Consider the following 12,576-nt stretch of genomic DNA (forward strand, 5'->3'; position numbering starts at 1 on the left):
AATGCTTGTTTCGTGCCAAGTGTACGAGAAAATTGCGTGTGAAGGGTTCGAATACCTTTATCGGAAATCAGATCTCCCGTCGTCCAACCGGAGTGGGGAACGTTGCATCGCCGTAACCACCATTTGCTGCCGTCCGCGGCGTATTGTCATCGGTGAGTAATACGGCGCCCGACAGACGGCGGTACTTAGCCAAGACAGAGCTATGCTATGGCCCACCATAACAGAGCGGTGGATTTGCCGCTGCTAATGATGTGGCGTAGCCCGGTCGGGCATTCCATGACGTCACATGGAAGTTGAATTCTCCGCTACATGCAGTTTGTGCGAGTTTCGCGAGCCAGCAAAACCAGGGGCCGAATCTTATAACGGTTCGGAATACGAACCGTTCACTTTGCCGTTTACGTCACTAGATGTGCCACTCCCAAGCCGGCGGTGGAAGAAGGGGAGTACGCGACCAATAGATGAGAGGGTGCCACCTCTGAAGTGTACGTCATTATATGACGAGCTAATCGAGGAATTGCAGAATGTTTCTGCTTGCTAAATAAATGTAAAATATAAATTAAATATTATACGCCAAGTTTTGAAGTATAAACTTGTTGTGCCGGGCGTTTACGCAATGCAGAAGTAATTTATTAATGTCATTCTTTTTCATTCTCAGCCCACAGGTGTATCGTAAGCGTAAATGAGTTGGCAGAGCGTAGCGCTATGTCGTCTGCTACCAGGAGCTCGCACAATGCATGCAACAGGAACGCACTGCCAGCACTTCTCAAGCAGCTAGCGCGACAAAGCCGTGAACTGGTTCTTAGGGACACGTTTACTAGCAGACTATATCAATTTTCCTTCTTTTTTCGCCCTTCGTCATCGGCTCAGACATGACTTGCTCGCCGCCGCGCTGCCGCTATCGCTGCGATCTGCCCCACGGCGCGTCGCGTGATAGAAGCAATGGAACTTAAATCGAACATTACGGTACACGGGCCCTACATTGCCTGCGCGAAGTCAAATCGAAGAGTGTGGTGCTGACGGTGCGCGCTGTGCCGTGAAATTGAGAAGAGACAAAGTATGGCACTACCGAACTAGAGAAAAAAGGGCAACCAAATAAGAGAGCTCCACAATACCTTCCCGTCCTGTCTGTATAGTTTTATCAGACGAACGAAAGAAGCGCTGAACCAGCCTAGGTTGAACCCTTCTGACTGCTGAACGGCGATCTGCGAGCTATTCACACTGGCGATAGCACTGGGAATTCGATCTCACCATGCAAATATCTCCTTGGCACTGACTTTGAAGCTGAGGTCACGGGAAAGCTGACCCAGCCCTTCAACCGGCCAACACAGTAATTGCGAGAGCAACTTTATGGACAATGTCGGCAGCAGAGATCTAGACAATTCCGACGAATGCTTCGCGTCCGACTGAGCTCTGGGAGCTGCAGGCCGGTCGTAATGAACCCCAGCGCGCAATATTCCTCCCTCTGCGTGGAATGGCCACTCGTACGCTTGCACCCGAGTCTCCTCCATTTGATAGCGTAGCCTGCAAAAGGTCTACTTAGAAAGCCAGCAAGGGCGGTGCAACTCATTATTCGTCACTTCTTCGAAAGCGTATCGCATTTCCAGCCGTGGTCGACACCGAAAGAGCAACGCCAAGCAGACGACGAAGGCAAGTATAGCTTCCGAAGCAACCAACGCACGCGCGCGCGACGCCCGCGTGTCTCCGGGGACGCGCGACCGGCGCGCGCGGCCGGGGTCACAAGCCAACAGCCCAGCCACAGCAACGGAACCCAAAGCGGACTACCCCTTCGCCGGTTCCTACGACCGGTTCGCTTTGAAGATGATTGACAGATGCGTGACGTATTCGAAAATTGCGATACCGCCCCGCTGCTTCGGAGGACCTGTGACGTAATCAAAATTTTGGCCAATCAGGTGAGGCCAAAGGAACGGTTCCCCAACCGAACCGTTATAAGATTCGGCCCCAGAGCAGCACTATGCGATAACGAAACTAATGAAACGCGAAAGCGTGGGCGGCGCAGAGTCCAGCGCTAACAAAATCTTTAAACCGCGGGAGTTGTCTTGTAGTACGATACAAGGTTCTTTTTTGCAACGAGTGGTTGAGTACTAGTGAAAGAATTTAACTGAGGAATGTTTCGTCATCGGGCAAGTACTTGAATGTTCCGGGGAAGTCGCTAATTATGTCCTGCATTTACATTAATTTGTCGTTTATTAAGGATCTGTCCGATAATAATGATCGAATACTAATCTATCACTTTAGCTTGACTCTGCTCTCCCTTTAAATCCCGATACTCTGCCGCACGCTCCTCGCATAGTAGTAGTACTAAGTAGTAATTGGTTGTTTAATGAAATAAATGAAGTGAGTGAATTTGCTTCTGACTGCTCTGTAACTGTCTATTGCAGTCTATATAGCTGCCGTCATCTGGACGGCGGTCAGAAGTTGGAGGGGGGGGGGGGGTTGAGGGTGGAGCAAATAGGACACGGGGGGAGGCTAGAATAAACTACCGTCGAACGCCTTGGTAGCGAAGTGCTTGGGGCCTCCAAAATAATTCGTTTTACAGGTCATCTTGTAAAGGTCGCGCACCGCACAGCGCGCAATAGAACAGGGACATCATTATTCCTTCGTTATACAGGTCATTTCGCTGTAGGAGGGAGCTCGAGTGTATGCATCAATGTACATGCAACAGAGAGAGTAGGAGCACCTCAACTTATTCTTCATTTAGTTTCTTTTATTCTTGGGTTCACACGCTTTGGACCTTCATAAACGCACAAGAAATGACAAGCCGAATACGTCATGACAGTACTCTCTTAAAAGGTACACGAAAGAAATTAGTTGGAGCGCATACGGCAGGCATTACCAAATCGTCACCGGGAGCTTACCGCTGTCGTTTAACAGTCATTGCACTCTACTAGTCTTGTGTAGCGGACAGTAACCTGGAGGTTGTCAAAACAGCAGACAGTGGTCTTCCTTGTCGCCCGCCCTTCGATGTCCCCGAACATGGCGAGCTGCTGCGGTTTTGTCTAAGCAACACATACTTTTCTTATGGTGGCAGCCTTTATCAGCAAACGCATGGCACGCCGAAGGGTGCGTCAATATCGGTTACCACGGCCAAACTAGTAATGAAAGCCTTGGAAGAAAAGGTACTGGCCCCATTCAAACCGACACCTAAGGCTTTTTTATCACTACGTGGATGACTGATTTTGTATTTTGAAGAAGCAGGACGTCCCACGCTTTCTGGACTGCCTGAACGTACATAATGCGCACATACAGTTCACCGTTGAACACGAGAGGGACACGTTGCTGCCTTTCTTGGGTGTATTGGTTCGCCGGGATGAGGGCGCTCTCGCCTTCTCGGTTTTCAGGAAGCCTACGCACGCGGGTCGTTTAATTCATATTATCCTATCTGCCACAAGACGTCCGTAGTATCGTCCTCGATAACACTCGCCGTAGGCGTCTGATCAGGCGGCGACGCATTGCAAAAGAAATTGCGGACGGTCCTCCGTGAGCTAACCAGCAACGACTAATCTAGTCGTTTCAAATGCAGGACCGAGAAGCTGATATTGCAGCCAAGCTTACGGACAACACGACAATCTGTGCACGTGCAGCCATCCCTTACGTCCAAGGTGTCAGCGAGGCATTGTCACGCGTGTTTTCGAAATACGACTTGCGCATTGCCCACATCCCGACCAGCAAGCTCCGGAACCAGCTAATGAATGTGATAGACAAGTTGCCCATTGAAGCATACCCAAGAGTCGTGTATAAGATACTATCTGCTGATTGCCATCAAGTGTATATTGGCGAAACGGGGAAGTTTTCCAGATGGCTCAAGGTCCACAAACATGACGTAAGAAATAACAGCAGCATGACGAACGCCATTGCCGAGCACGCGCAAAAACATAATCACAAGTTTCACTGGGACAGCGCCACTGTTGTCGCCTGGGAAAAGAACGTGTCATCCCGGCGGCTCCTGGAATCGCTAATCATTCAGTCGACGCCAGCTGCGATGAACCGGACAGCAGGGAATATATCTGCCGTTTGCGCACGTTCGTGTTGTTTGTTCATGCAAGTCACGTGCTGGCTACACAAGTGACGACAGTTTCCTGTTCAACTCTGAACAAGGAACCCGTAGGCGATTTCGAAACGTCAGATATTTCTTCAGACTTGGTCAGTGACCGTGATTCTCCTCGGGTAGTTAAGGACCGCGCAGTCAGTGAATTAACGAAAAAAATGTTAGGCTTATAGCACTCAGAGGCAGGAAGACACTCGTGCGGATTAGAGTGCAAACGGGGGTAACCGATATTCTGGAGCTGGGTGGGCCATGTATTGCATAGAACAAATAACCGGTGGTCAAGAGCTACGGAATAGGTGCCAAGGGAAAGGAGACGCAGTCGAGGACGGCAGTGAATCGGGCGGTGTGATGAAATGAGGAAATTTGCAGGCACTACAGGCTAGCGCAAGACGGGTGCAATTGGAGACGGCTGGCCAGGAGAGGCCTTCGTCCCGCAGTGGACATAATAGGCTGATGATGAAAGAAGCTGATGTAGATTGATGTAGATTGTACTCTTCCAGAAGTTCGAATACAGCAGTACAATCGGGATCCGGAGCTTTCCTGCCGGTGTAAGCCACTCCACCCGGAGCCTCGCGCGACGGAAGACGGCGCGCTTTCTCTCCGCTTTCCTCCCTTGCGTATGCAAGGTTGAGCCGCGGTCGCCGGCTAGCCCTCGCACGCTTTCACTCGTACATACAGCATACGGCGCGCGGCGACGATTTCATCGCCCTTGGGACTATATACGGGGCCTCGCGGCGACGCCAACGGCAGAGGGGCGCCTGGAGTGCCCATTGTTGGGAAGTCTGGGGTCCGTGAGGCAAACGAAGTTTCCATGGATGGTGCCGTGCAAGGCACCAAAAAAAGAAATGGGCATGGGCAGGACATGTAATGAGGAGGAAAGATAACCGATGGTCATTAAGGGCTACGGACTGGATCCCAAGGGAAGGGAAGCGTAGCAGGGGGCGGCAGAAAGTTAGGTGGTCGGGTGAGATTAAGAAGTTTGCAGGCACGGCATGGCCACAATTAGTACATGACCGGGGTTGTCGGAGAGGTATGGGAGAGGCCTTTGCCCTGCAGCGGGCGTAACCAGGCTGATGATGATGATGATGGTGATGATGATGCCGTGCCAGGTGCCGGGAGAAAGGGTTCCGAGCGACGTTTAAGAGAATGGAAAGAAAAGGAGTATGTTTAAAAAAAGTACATGGTTGAGTTTTACAATACGGCTCCAACTATCGGAGCACACTATGGTAGCGTCTTTGCATGTCCGAGTGTCTCACTGCTTCCGAGCGACCCCCTCTTTTCTTTTTTACCCACAGCCGTCTTGATCCGCTTTTTATGCCCTGCGTCGTCATTGTTCACTCGCTTCCTCCAATCCGGCATCAGGAGACCGATGACCTCAGGTACCACCAATCCAGAGGTTTATTGCCCTTTCCCTCGGACGGGAGTTTTGTCGAAACACAAGCACATCACTGGGCACAAACAGGGGAACCGGGATCGTACGCTGACTCCGTCTCCGGCGTGGTCGTGCCATTTTGTGCAGCTGACAGGCCAGAAAAATTGTAGCCTTGCATGGACCTCTTCTCCGGCGTGGACGTTCAACAACCCATTTGACGAGGCCGTGTGTTCGTTTCCCATAATTGCTTCATCCGTGACCGGAGTTTTGTCGCAGAGTGAACGGCCGGCCATAATGGCCTTGATGGGCTCTTCGTGACGGTCAGGAGAGACGACGTTGCTATCTTCAAGCGAGCTGCATTTGAAGTAAATGATGAGGCGTGACAACTGCATGTCGCCGGGGTGGCATTACCCCGCTGTGAAGGACCGCCGGGCACAACACCATATAATCGGTATCGCAATAAAAGGCGGCCGAGGAAGATGATATGGAGAGAGAAAGAGAGAGAGAACATTGATTGTGGGGCGGCTTTCTCGTAGGGTGCAGCCACTCGTGCCCGCTGGATCAGCCGTCGCTGCTCCTGCGGGTCTAAGCTGGTCAGCGCAGTCTCCCAGGAGGAAGGTGAAGGAATAGGGGAGTGGCCCGGAGGGTGCGGGCATTCCCAGGTACAGTGATATACTGCGTGCTCTGCTCCACATTAGGGACATTATGAAAGATATTGTGTGGGGTGGAAGATGTGAAGGTAAAAGAGACACGGGAATGAGTTTGTAGCTGTCGCCACGCGACGCCATCTTCTCAGTTAAGGGAGTGGTGTGGTGGGGGGAAGCGTCTCCTGCTATCGCTGTAATATTGTAGAGTTTCAGTGTAGTTTAGTGGTTCTGCTGGTGCGTCGTCTGGTTTGGACAGCTCTTCCAATGGCGCCCGGTTAGCGAGCTCTTGGGCTAACGCATTAGCGCGTCCAGGAGCTGCACAGACGCATGTTGGGGTAGTGCCAGTGCTACCTTTAGGACCTTGACGAGAGGGGTGTCCATCTGGTTCTTCTCAGTTGCTCCTAGAGAAGTCTTGGCCAAACTGTCTGCCGCTTCATTCATAAATATGTGTCTGTGTCCAGGCCCCCATACTACACAGAAACTTCGCAGATGACTTGGACCCAGTGAGTGTAAAGTTTTAAACACGTGAGTCGCTGAGAGCAGTAGGCAAGTTGCACAACGATAAAGAGTCTGATTACTACCGTTGCTGTCGTGGAAGGCTGTAGCGTAAGCGCAATTCTAGGAGAACAGCTAGGAATTCCGCCAGAAATATTGTAAGGAAGTCAGGGAACTGCACTGAAAAAGTCAAATCTAATGACGATGAAAAGATGCCAACTGCGGCCTTTTCCTCACCCTGTGACCCATCTGTTGCAATAATTACGTTTGTGTGGAGCTGGTTCATGTGATCCTGGAGTATGCCGTTAAGAATATGCCAGGGAAGCTCTTTTGAATTCTTGGGGTATATGTCATCATAATAAGTAATAACCAATGAGTTTGAGGTACTGCTTACCATGGTTACATCATCTACATTTACATTTAGCAGGCTTATTAACGATTTTGTTATAATCATCTGCGGTCTGTGAAACTGAGGCCATGAGACTCCGAAAAGTAGAGCTGGTTGACTGATCAAGCTCGACTGGGACCTTCTTACTGGAAATTCATAGAGCCTGATGAATGTTTGAACGGTGCGTATTTTAGATCTCATTTCTTAGGGAAGGTAGTCGTGATTATTTACAGAGCACGGCGCTTGCTACAAACTTTGGTAGCCGCAGATATAAGCGGAGCGCTTCTCGTTCCAGCAAAACTAGTGGACAAAGTGCATAAGCAGGGTAGCCGGAGGATAGATAACACACAAGCGAATAGGTCGGAGATACATGCAGTAAATCATTATCTGTGTGTCTCTGCTTATGCTGTATTGATAATTGCTTATCCGTCTCAATATCCCAGTTGCACGGTAAGCTTTTGAAGTTATATGTTCATTATGTTGACGCCGGTTAAGATTTCCGTCATAAATAATTCCACGGTACCCGACTTTTTACACTTGTGGAACAATAGAACGACGGCATGGAAGGGGTATAATAATGGGTGTTGTAGAGGAAAGACAAGAACAGCGCTCTTATTTACATTAAGAAACAAGTGGATACTGCCCAGCCATGCTTCTAACTCGCATAAGTATTCCGGGAAGCACTCGTACAGTGACTGAACATCACTTGCCGAAGCAAAAAAAAGAAAAGAAAATGCTATAGCATCAGCGTAAACGTACGTGCTTGCATTCTGATGACAAAGAATGGAGCTGAGCAAGATATTGACAGTGGTGCTAAAGCTGATCCTTGCGGAAGCCGGCACGTTTGTCTGAATTATGATGATGAAATTCCACTTTGCGCACAGTAAACCTTTCTTCCCTACAAGAACTTAGCAGTCCACGTTACAAAGTATTAAGCTAATCTTTATATGCTGCATCCTCTCTATTCAAATCGAGTATTTTACACTATCGTACGCTTTAGAAATGTCTAGTGCAACTAAAGCCGCACGTTGTTTGTGGTACCGGGCCAACTGAATTCGGCTCTCCAGGTCGATGTGTGCGCACCAGATTGACATCCCTGGCCTAAATCCAATTTGGCAGGGGCTCAACAATTCTCATGTGGTTGCCGATTTAATCATATGCGTTTCATTCTTTAATATGTTCATCGTTTCTATTATGTTGCGAAATTTGATGTTAGAGAAATAGGGCGAATATTGTCTAGAACATACCCTTTGCTTTCGTATTTGAGCAGTGGAATCACCTTCGCAATTCTCCACACAGGAGGGATCCATGCATATTGCATAGTATAATTTATGGCATCTAACAAAACGTTAGGAGCGACGTCAAACAGAAGTTTAAACATCTTAGCAGTGAGTGCATCGGGACCTGGGGCTGCAGCTGGTAAACCTGAAGCAGGATGGGACAATTCTGACTGAGAAATCTCTTAGAAATATTGTAATGTGCCCTATGTCTAAGGGGAGGAGGCAAGACATGTGGTGAATCGGGTCTCCTAACCTCTCGCAATTACATCTAGAGAGTCATCTTTATCACTGGTGGTTTAAACTATGGACTCCAAGTTCAAGGGACGCGGAATCAATTTTTTGAGGTCTTGAAAACTGACACAATGCACGTTTATTATTTGACTTTGAAAGAAATTGCAATTGGAAAGGTATTGTAACGATCTTTTGCCTTGGATACCGCACAACATCTGCAGGCTTGGAGTGATGCCTGTCACCGGCAAAAGATGCCGAGAACGAGTGGGGCTATACTAATCCAGGTACAACCAAATCAAGAAGGCCAACAAAGCTTCAACAACACACTCCCTCGCCAGATCAGGAATTGGCCTCCCTGGCGCAGTTTTCGGCCACCCCCTCCCAAATGGCTAATTCAATTACCCAATGGCCCTCAGTCCCCAGCAGCTGCGGAGCACCTGACCAAGGCGGCGGTTAGACATGTAACGCAGCAGAGGGTGCTAATAATCTCTGGACTCGGACACGCCTTCAATGGAAACTGACCCTTGCAATGTTTAACACCCGAACCCTCTCGAGTGAGGCTAGCTTAGCAGGACTCTTTGAGGAATTATCAGGCATTGTTTGGGATATCATCGGCCTTAGTGAGATTAGAAGAACTGGTGAGGCTTATAACGGACATGTCCTCTGCTATACAGGTCTCCTAGAAAAGAAGCAATACGGGGTAAGATTCCTAATCCATAAGGACATAGCGGGCAACGTTGACGAATTCTACAGATATAATGAGAGGGTAGCTGCAGTCGTAATCAAACTTAATAAGAGGTATAGCTTAAAGGTAGTACAAGCCTACGCTCCAACATCCACTCACGATGATGAGGAAGTAGATCAGTTTTATGAAGATGTTCAATTAGCGATGCGAAAAGTGCAAACCTAATATACTGTAGTAATGGGCGACTTCAATGCAATAGTGGGGAAAAAGCAGGCTGGAGAACAAGAAATTGACAACTACGGCGTCGATTCTAGGAACGCTAGAGGAGAGATGCTGGTAGAATTCGCAGAAAGGAATAAGCTTCGAATAATGAACACCTTTTTCAGGAAGCGTAGCAACAGAAAGTGGACCTGGAAAAGGCCTAATGGTGAAGCAAGAAATGAAATTGACTTCATACTTTATGCTGATCCCTGCATAGTGTAGGATGTAGAAGTGTTAGGTAGGGTAAAGTGCAGTGATCATAGGTTAGTGAGGGCTAGGATTCACCTCAATTTGAAGAGAAAAAGAGTTAAACTGGTCAAGAAGAAACAGGTCAACCTAGAGGCAGTAAGGGTAAAAGCAGACAAATTCAGGCTGGTACTTGCAAACAAATATGCAGCCTTCGAACACAGAGATGATGATGATGATGATGATGATGATGATGATGATGATGATGATGATGGCATAGAGTTGATGAATGAAACCGTAACGAGGCTCCATGGCTTCAGAGGCAGCAATTGAAGTGGGAGGCAAGGCACCAAGGCAACCAGTAACAAAGGACCTAATAAAAAAACGACAAGGAATGAAAGTGTCCAACTCAAGAGATAAGATGGAATGCGCGGGACTGTCAAAACTGATCAATAAGGCGAAAATAAGTGACATTCGAAATTATAACGTGAGAAAGACCGAAGAAGCCTTAAGAAATGGACGCAGCCTGAAATCACTGAGAAAGAAACTTGGCATAGGACAAACCAAGATGTATGTACTGAAAGATAAGCAGGGCAATATCATCTGCAATCTCGCGGTATAATAAAAACAGTGGAAGTATTCTATACAGACATGTAAAGTACCCAGAGGAGTCAGGGGTACTCCATTAGAAACAATAATATTCAGGATACAGAAACTCCTCCTATAACTAGACATGAGGTCAGAACGGCCTTGCAAGACATGAAACGGGGAATAGTGACAGGAGAAGATGGAATAACAGTCGATTGAATCAAAGATGGAGGCGACACAATGCTTGAAAAACTGGCGGTTCTTTATACGAAGTGTCTATCGACTACAAGGGTCCCAGAAAACTGGAAGAATGCAAACATTCTACAAATCCACAAAAAAACAAGACGTTAAAGAATTGAAAAGTTATAGGCCTATTAGCTTACTCCCAGTATTATATAAAATATTTACCAAAATAATCACCAATAGGATAAGGGCAACAGGGGACTTTAGTCAACGAAGGGAACAGGCGGGCTTCAGGAAGGGATACTCTACAATGGATCACATCCATGTCATCAATCAGGTTATCGAGAAATCCGCAGAGTATTATAAGCCTCTCTATATGGCTTTCATAGATTACGAAAAGGCATTCGACTCAGTAGAGATACCAGCAGTCGTAGAGGCATTACGTAATCAAGGAGTACAGAACGCTTTCGTAAAGACCCTGGAAAATATCTACAGAGGTTCTACAGCTACCTTAATTCTACACAAGAAAATCAAGAAGATACCTATAAAGAAAAGGGTCAGACAGGGAGACACAATCTCTCCAATGCTTTTCGCTGCGTGCTTAGAAGAAGCACTCAAGCTATTAAACTGGGAAGGCTTAGGAGGAAGGATCGACGGCGAATATCTCGGCAACCTTCGGTTCGCCGATGACATTGTTGTATTCAGCAACAATGCATCCAAGTTACAACAAATGATTGAGGACCTTAACAGGGAGAGTGTAAGAGTAGGGCTGAAGATTAATATGCAGAAGACAAAGATAATCATAAACAACCGGGCAAGGGAACAGGAGTTCAAGATCGCAAGTCAGCCTCTAGAGTCTCTGAAGGAGTACGTTTACCTAGGTCAACTAATCACAGGGAACCCGGACCATGAGAAGGAAATTCACAGAATAAAAATGGGCTGGATCGCATACGGCAGACATGGCCAGCTCCTGACTGGAAGCTTACCATTATGATTGAAAAGGAAGGTGTACAATCAGTGCATTTTACCAGTGCTGACATATGGGGCAGAAACTTGAAGACCGACAAAGAAGCTTGAGAACAAGTTAAGGACCGCGCAAAGGGCGATGGAACGAAGATTCCTAGGCATAACGTTAAGAGACGTACAGAAAGAGAGCGGTTTGGATGAGAGAGCAAACGGGTATAGATGATATTCTTATTGATATCAAGAGGAAAAAATGGAGCTGGGCAAGCCATGTAATGCGCCGGTTAGATAACCGTTGGACCATAAGGGTTACAGAATTGGTACCAAGAGAAGGAAAACGCACTCGAGGACGACAAAAGGTGGAGCGATGAAATTAGGAAATTTGTGGGCGCTAGTTGGAATCGGCTGGTGCAGGACAGGCGTATTTGGAGATTGCAGGGAGAGGCATTCGTCCTGCAGTGGACATAAAACAGGATGATGATGATGACCGTTCTTTTAAATGTTCCAGCAATAAATTTATAGTGGTTCCAGTTTCTCGGAGAGTGGTTATGCATGAGTTCTTTGAAATACCTTCCATAATTAATATAATTAAAAACGTAATTATTGATTTTTGTTACTTAGTCAATTGTGCATTTCAATTTCTTGTGCATGTCCGCCTCTTCCAGTAGACTGCAGCTCATGGAATAATATAATGCTATCTGTTACAGGCAATTAAAAACAATGTGTTCGCTGAAAAACCCGGTATATTAACCAACGAGAAAGTCCCGCTGCCAGCGAGAATAATTTCAACGGCTAGAATTTCACATTTTGGAGACATCATCCGGAACTAAGTATTTGCCTTGTGGCAAAATTTACTTGAGACCATAATTGACAAGCGCCCACCTATAGACGGGCGATCTAAGCGAAACGACCTAGGATAGGATAGGAATAAACTTTATTTGTCCAACGGTTATTGATGTTGGTGCCTGGGGCTAGGCTGCGAGGGGTCCATCGCTCGAGGAAAATCTTTCGAGATCCACGGCAACGGCCCTGGCCTGCTGGACGGCCCACTCCTGGTCCTTGGGTGCCTCGCTGAGGAGGGCGGCTTGTCATCTCTCAGCAAGGCGCCGCGCTAAAATTATGCAAACAAAATAGTTTTTCAGGAGACAACCAAGTTGGTTGCAGTAAAATTACATCTGGATTAGGTTGAAAAGATAGAACGTTTAAATCGGCAGAACCAGCGAAGTAGATC

This window comes from Dermacentor albipictus, chromosome 3 (genome assembly GCF_038994185.2).
Source record: "Dermacentor albipictus isolate Rhodes 1998 colony chromosome 3, USDA_Dalb.pri_finalv2, whole genome shotgun sequence".
NCBI classification, from domain to species: domain Eukaryota; kingdom Metazoa; phylum Arthropoda; class Arachnida; order Ixodida; family Ixodidae; genus Dermacentor; species Dermacentor albipictus.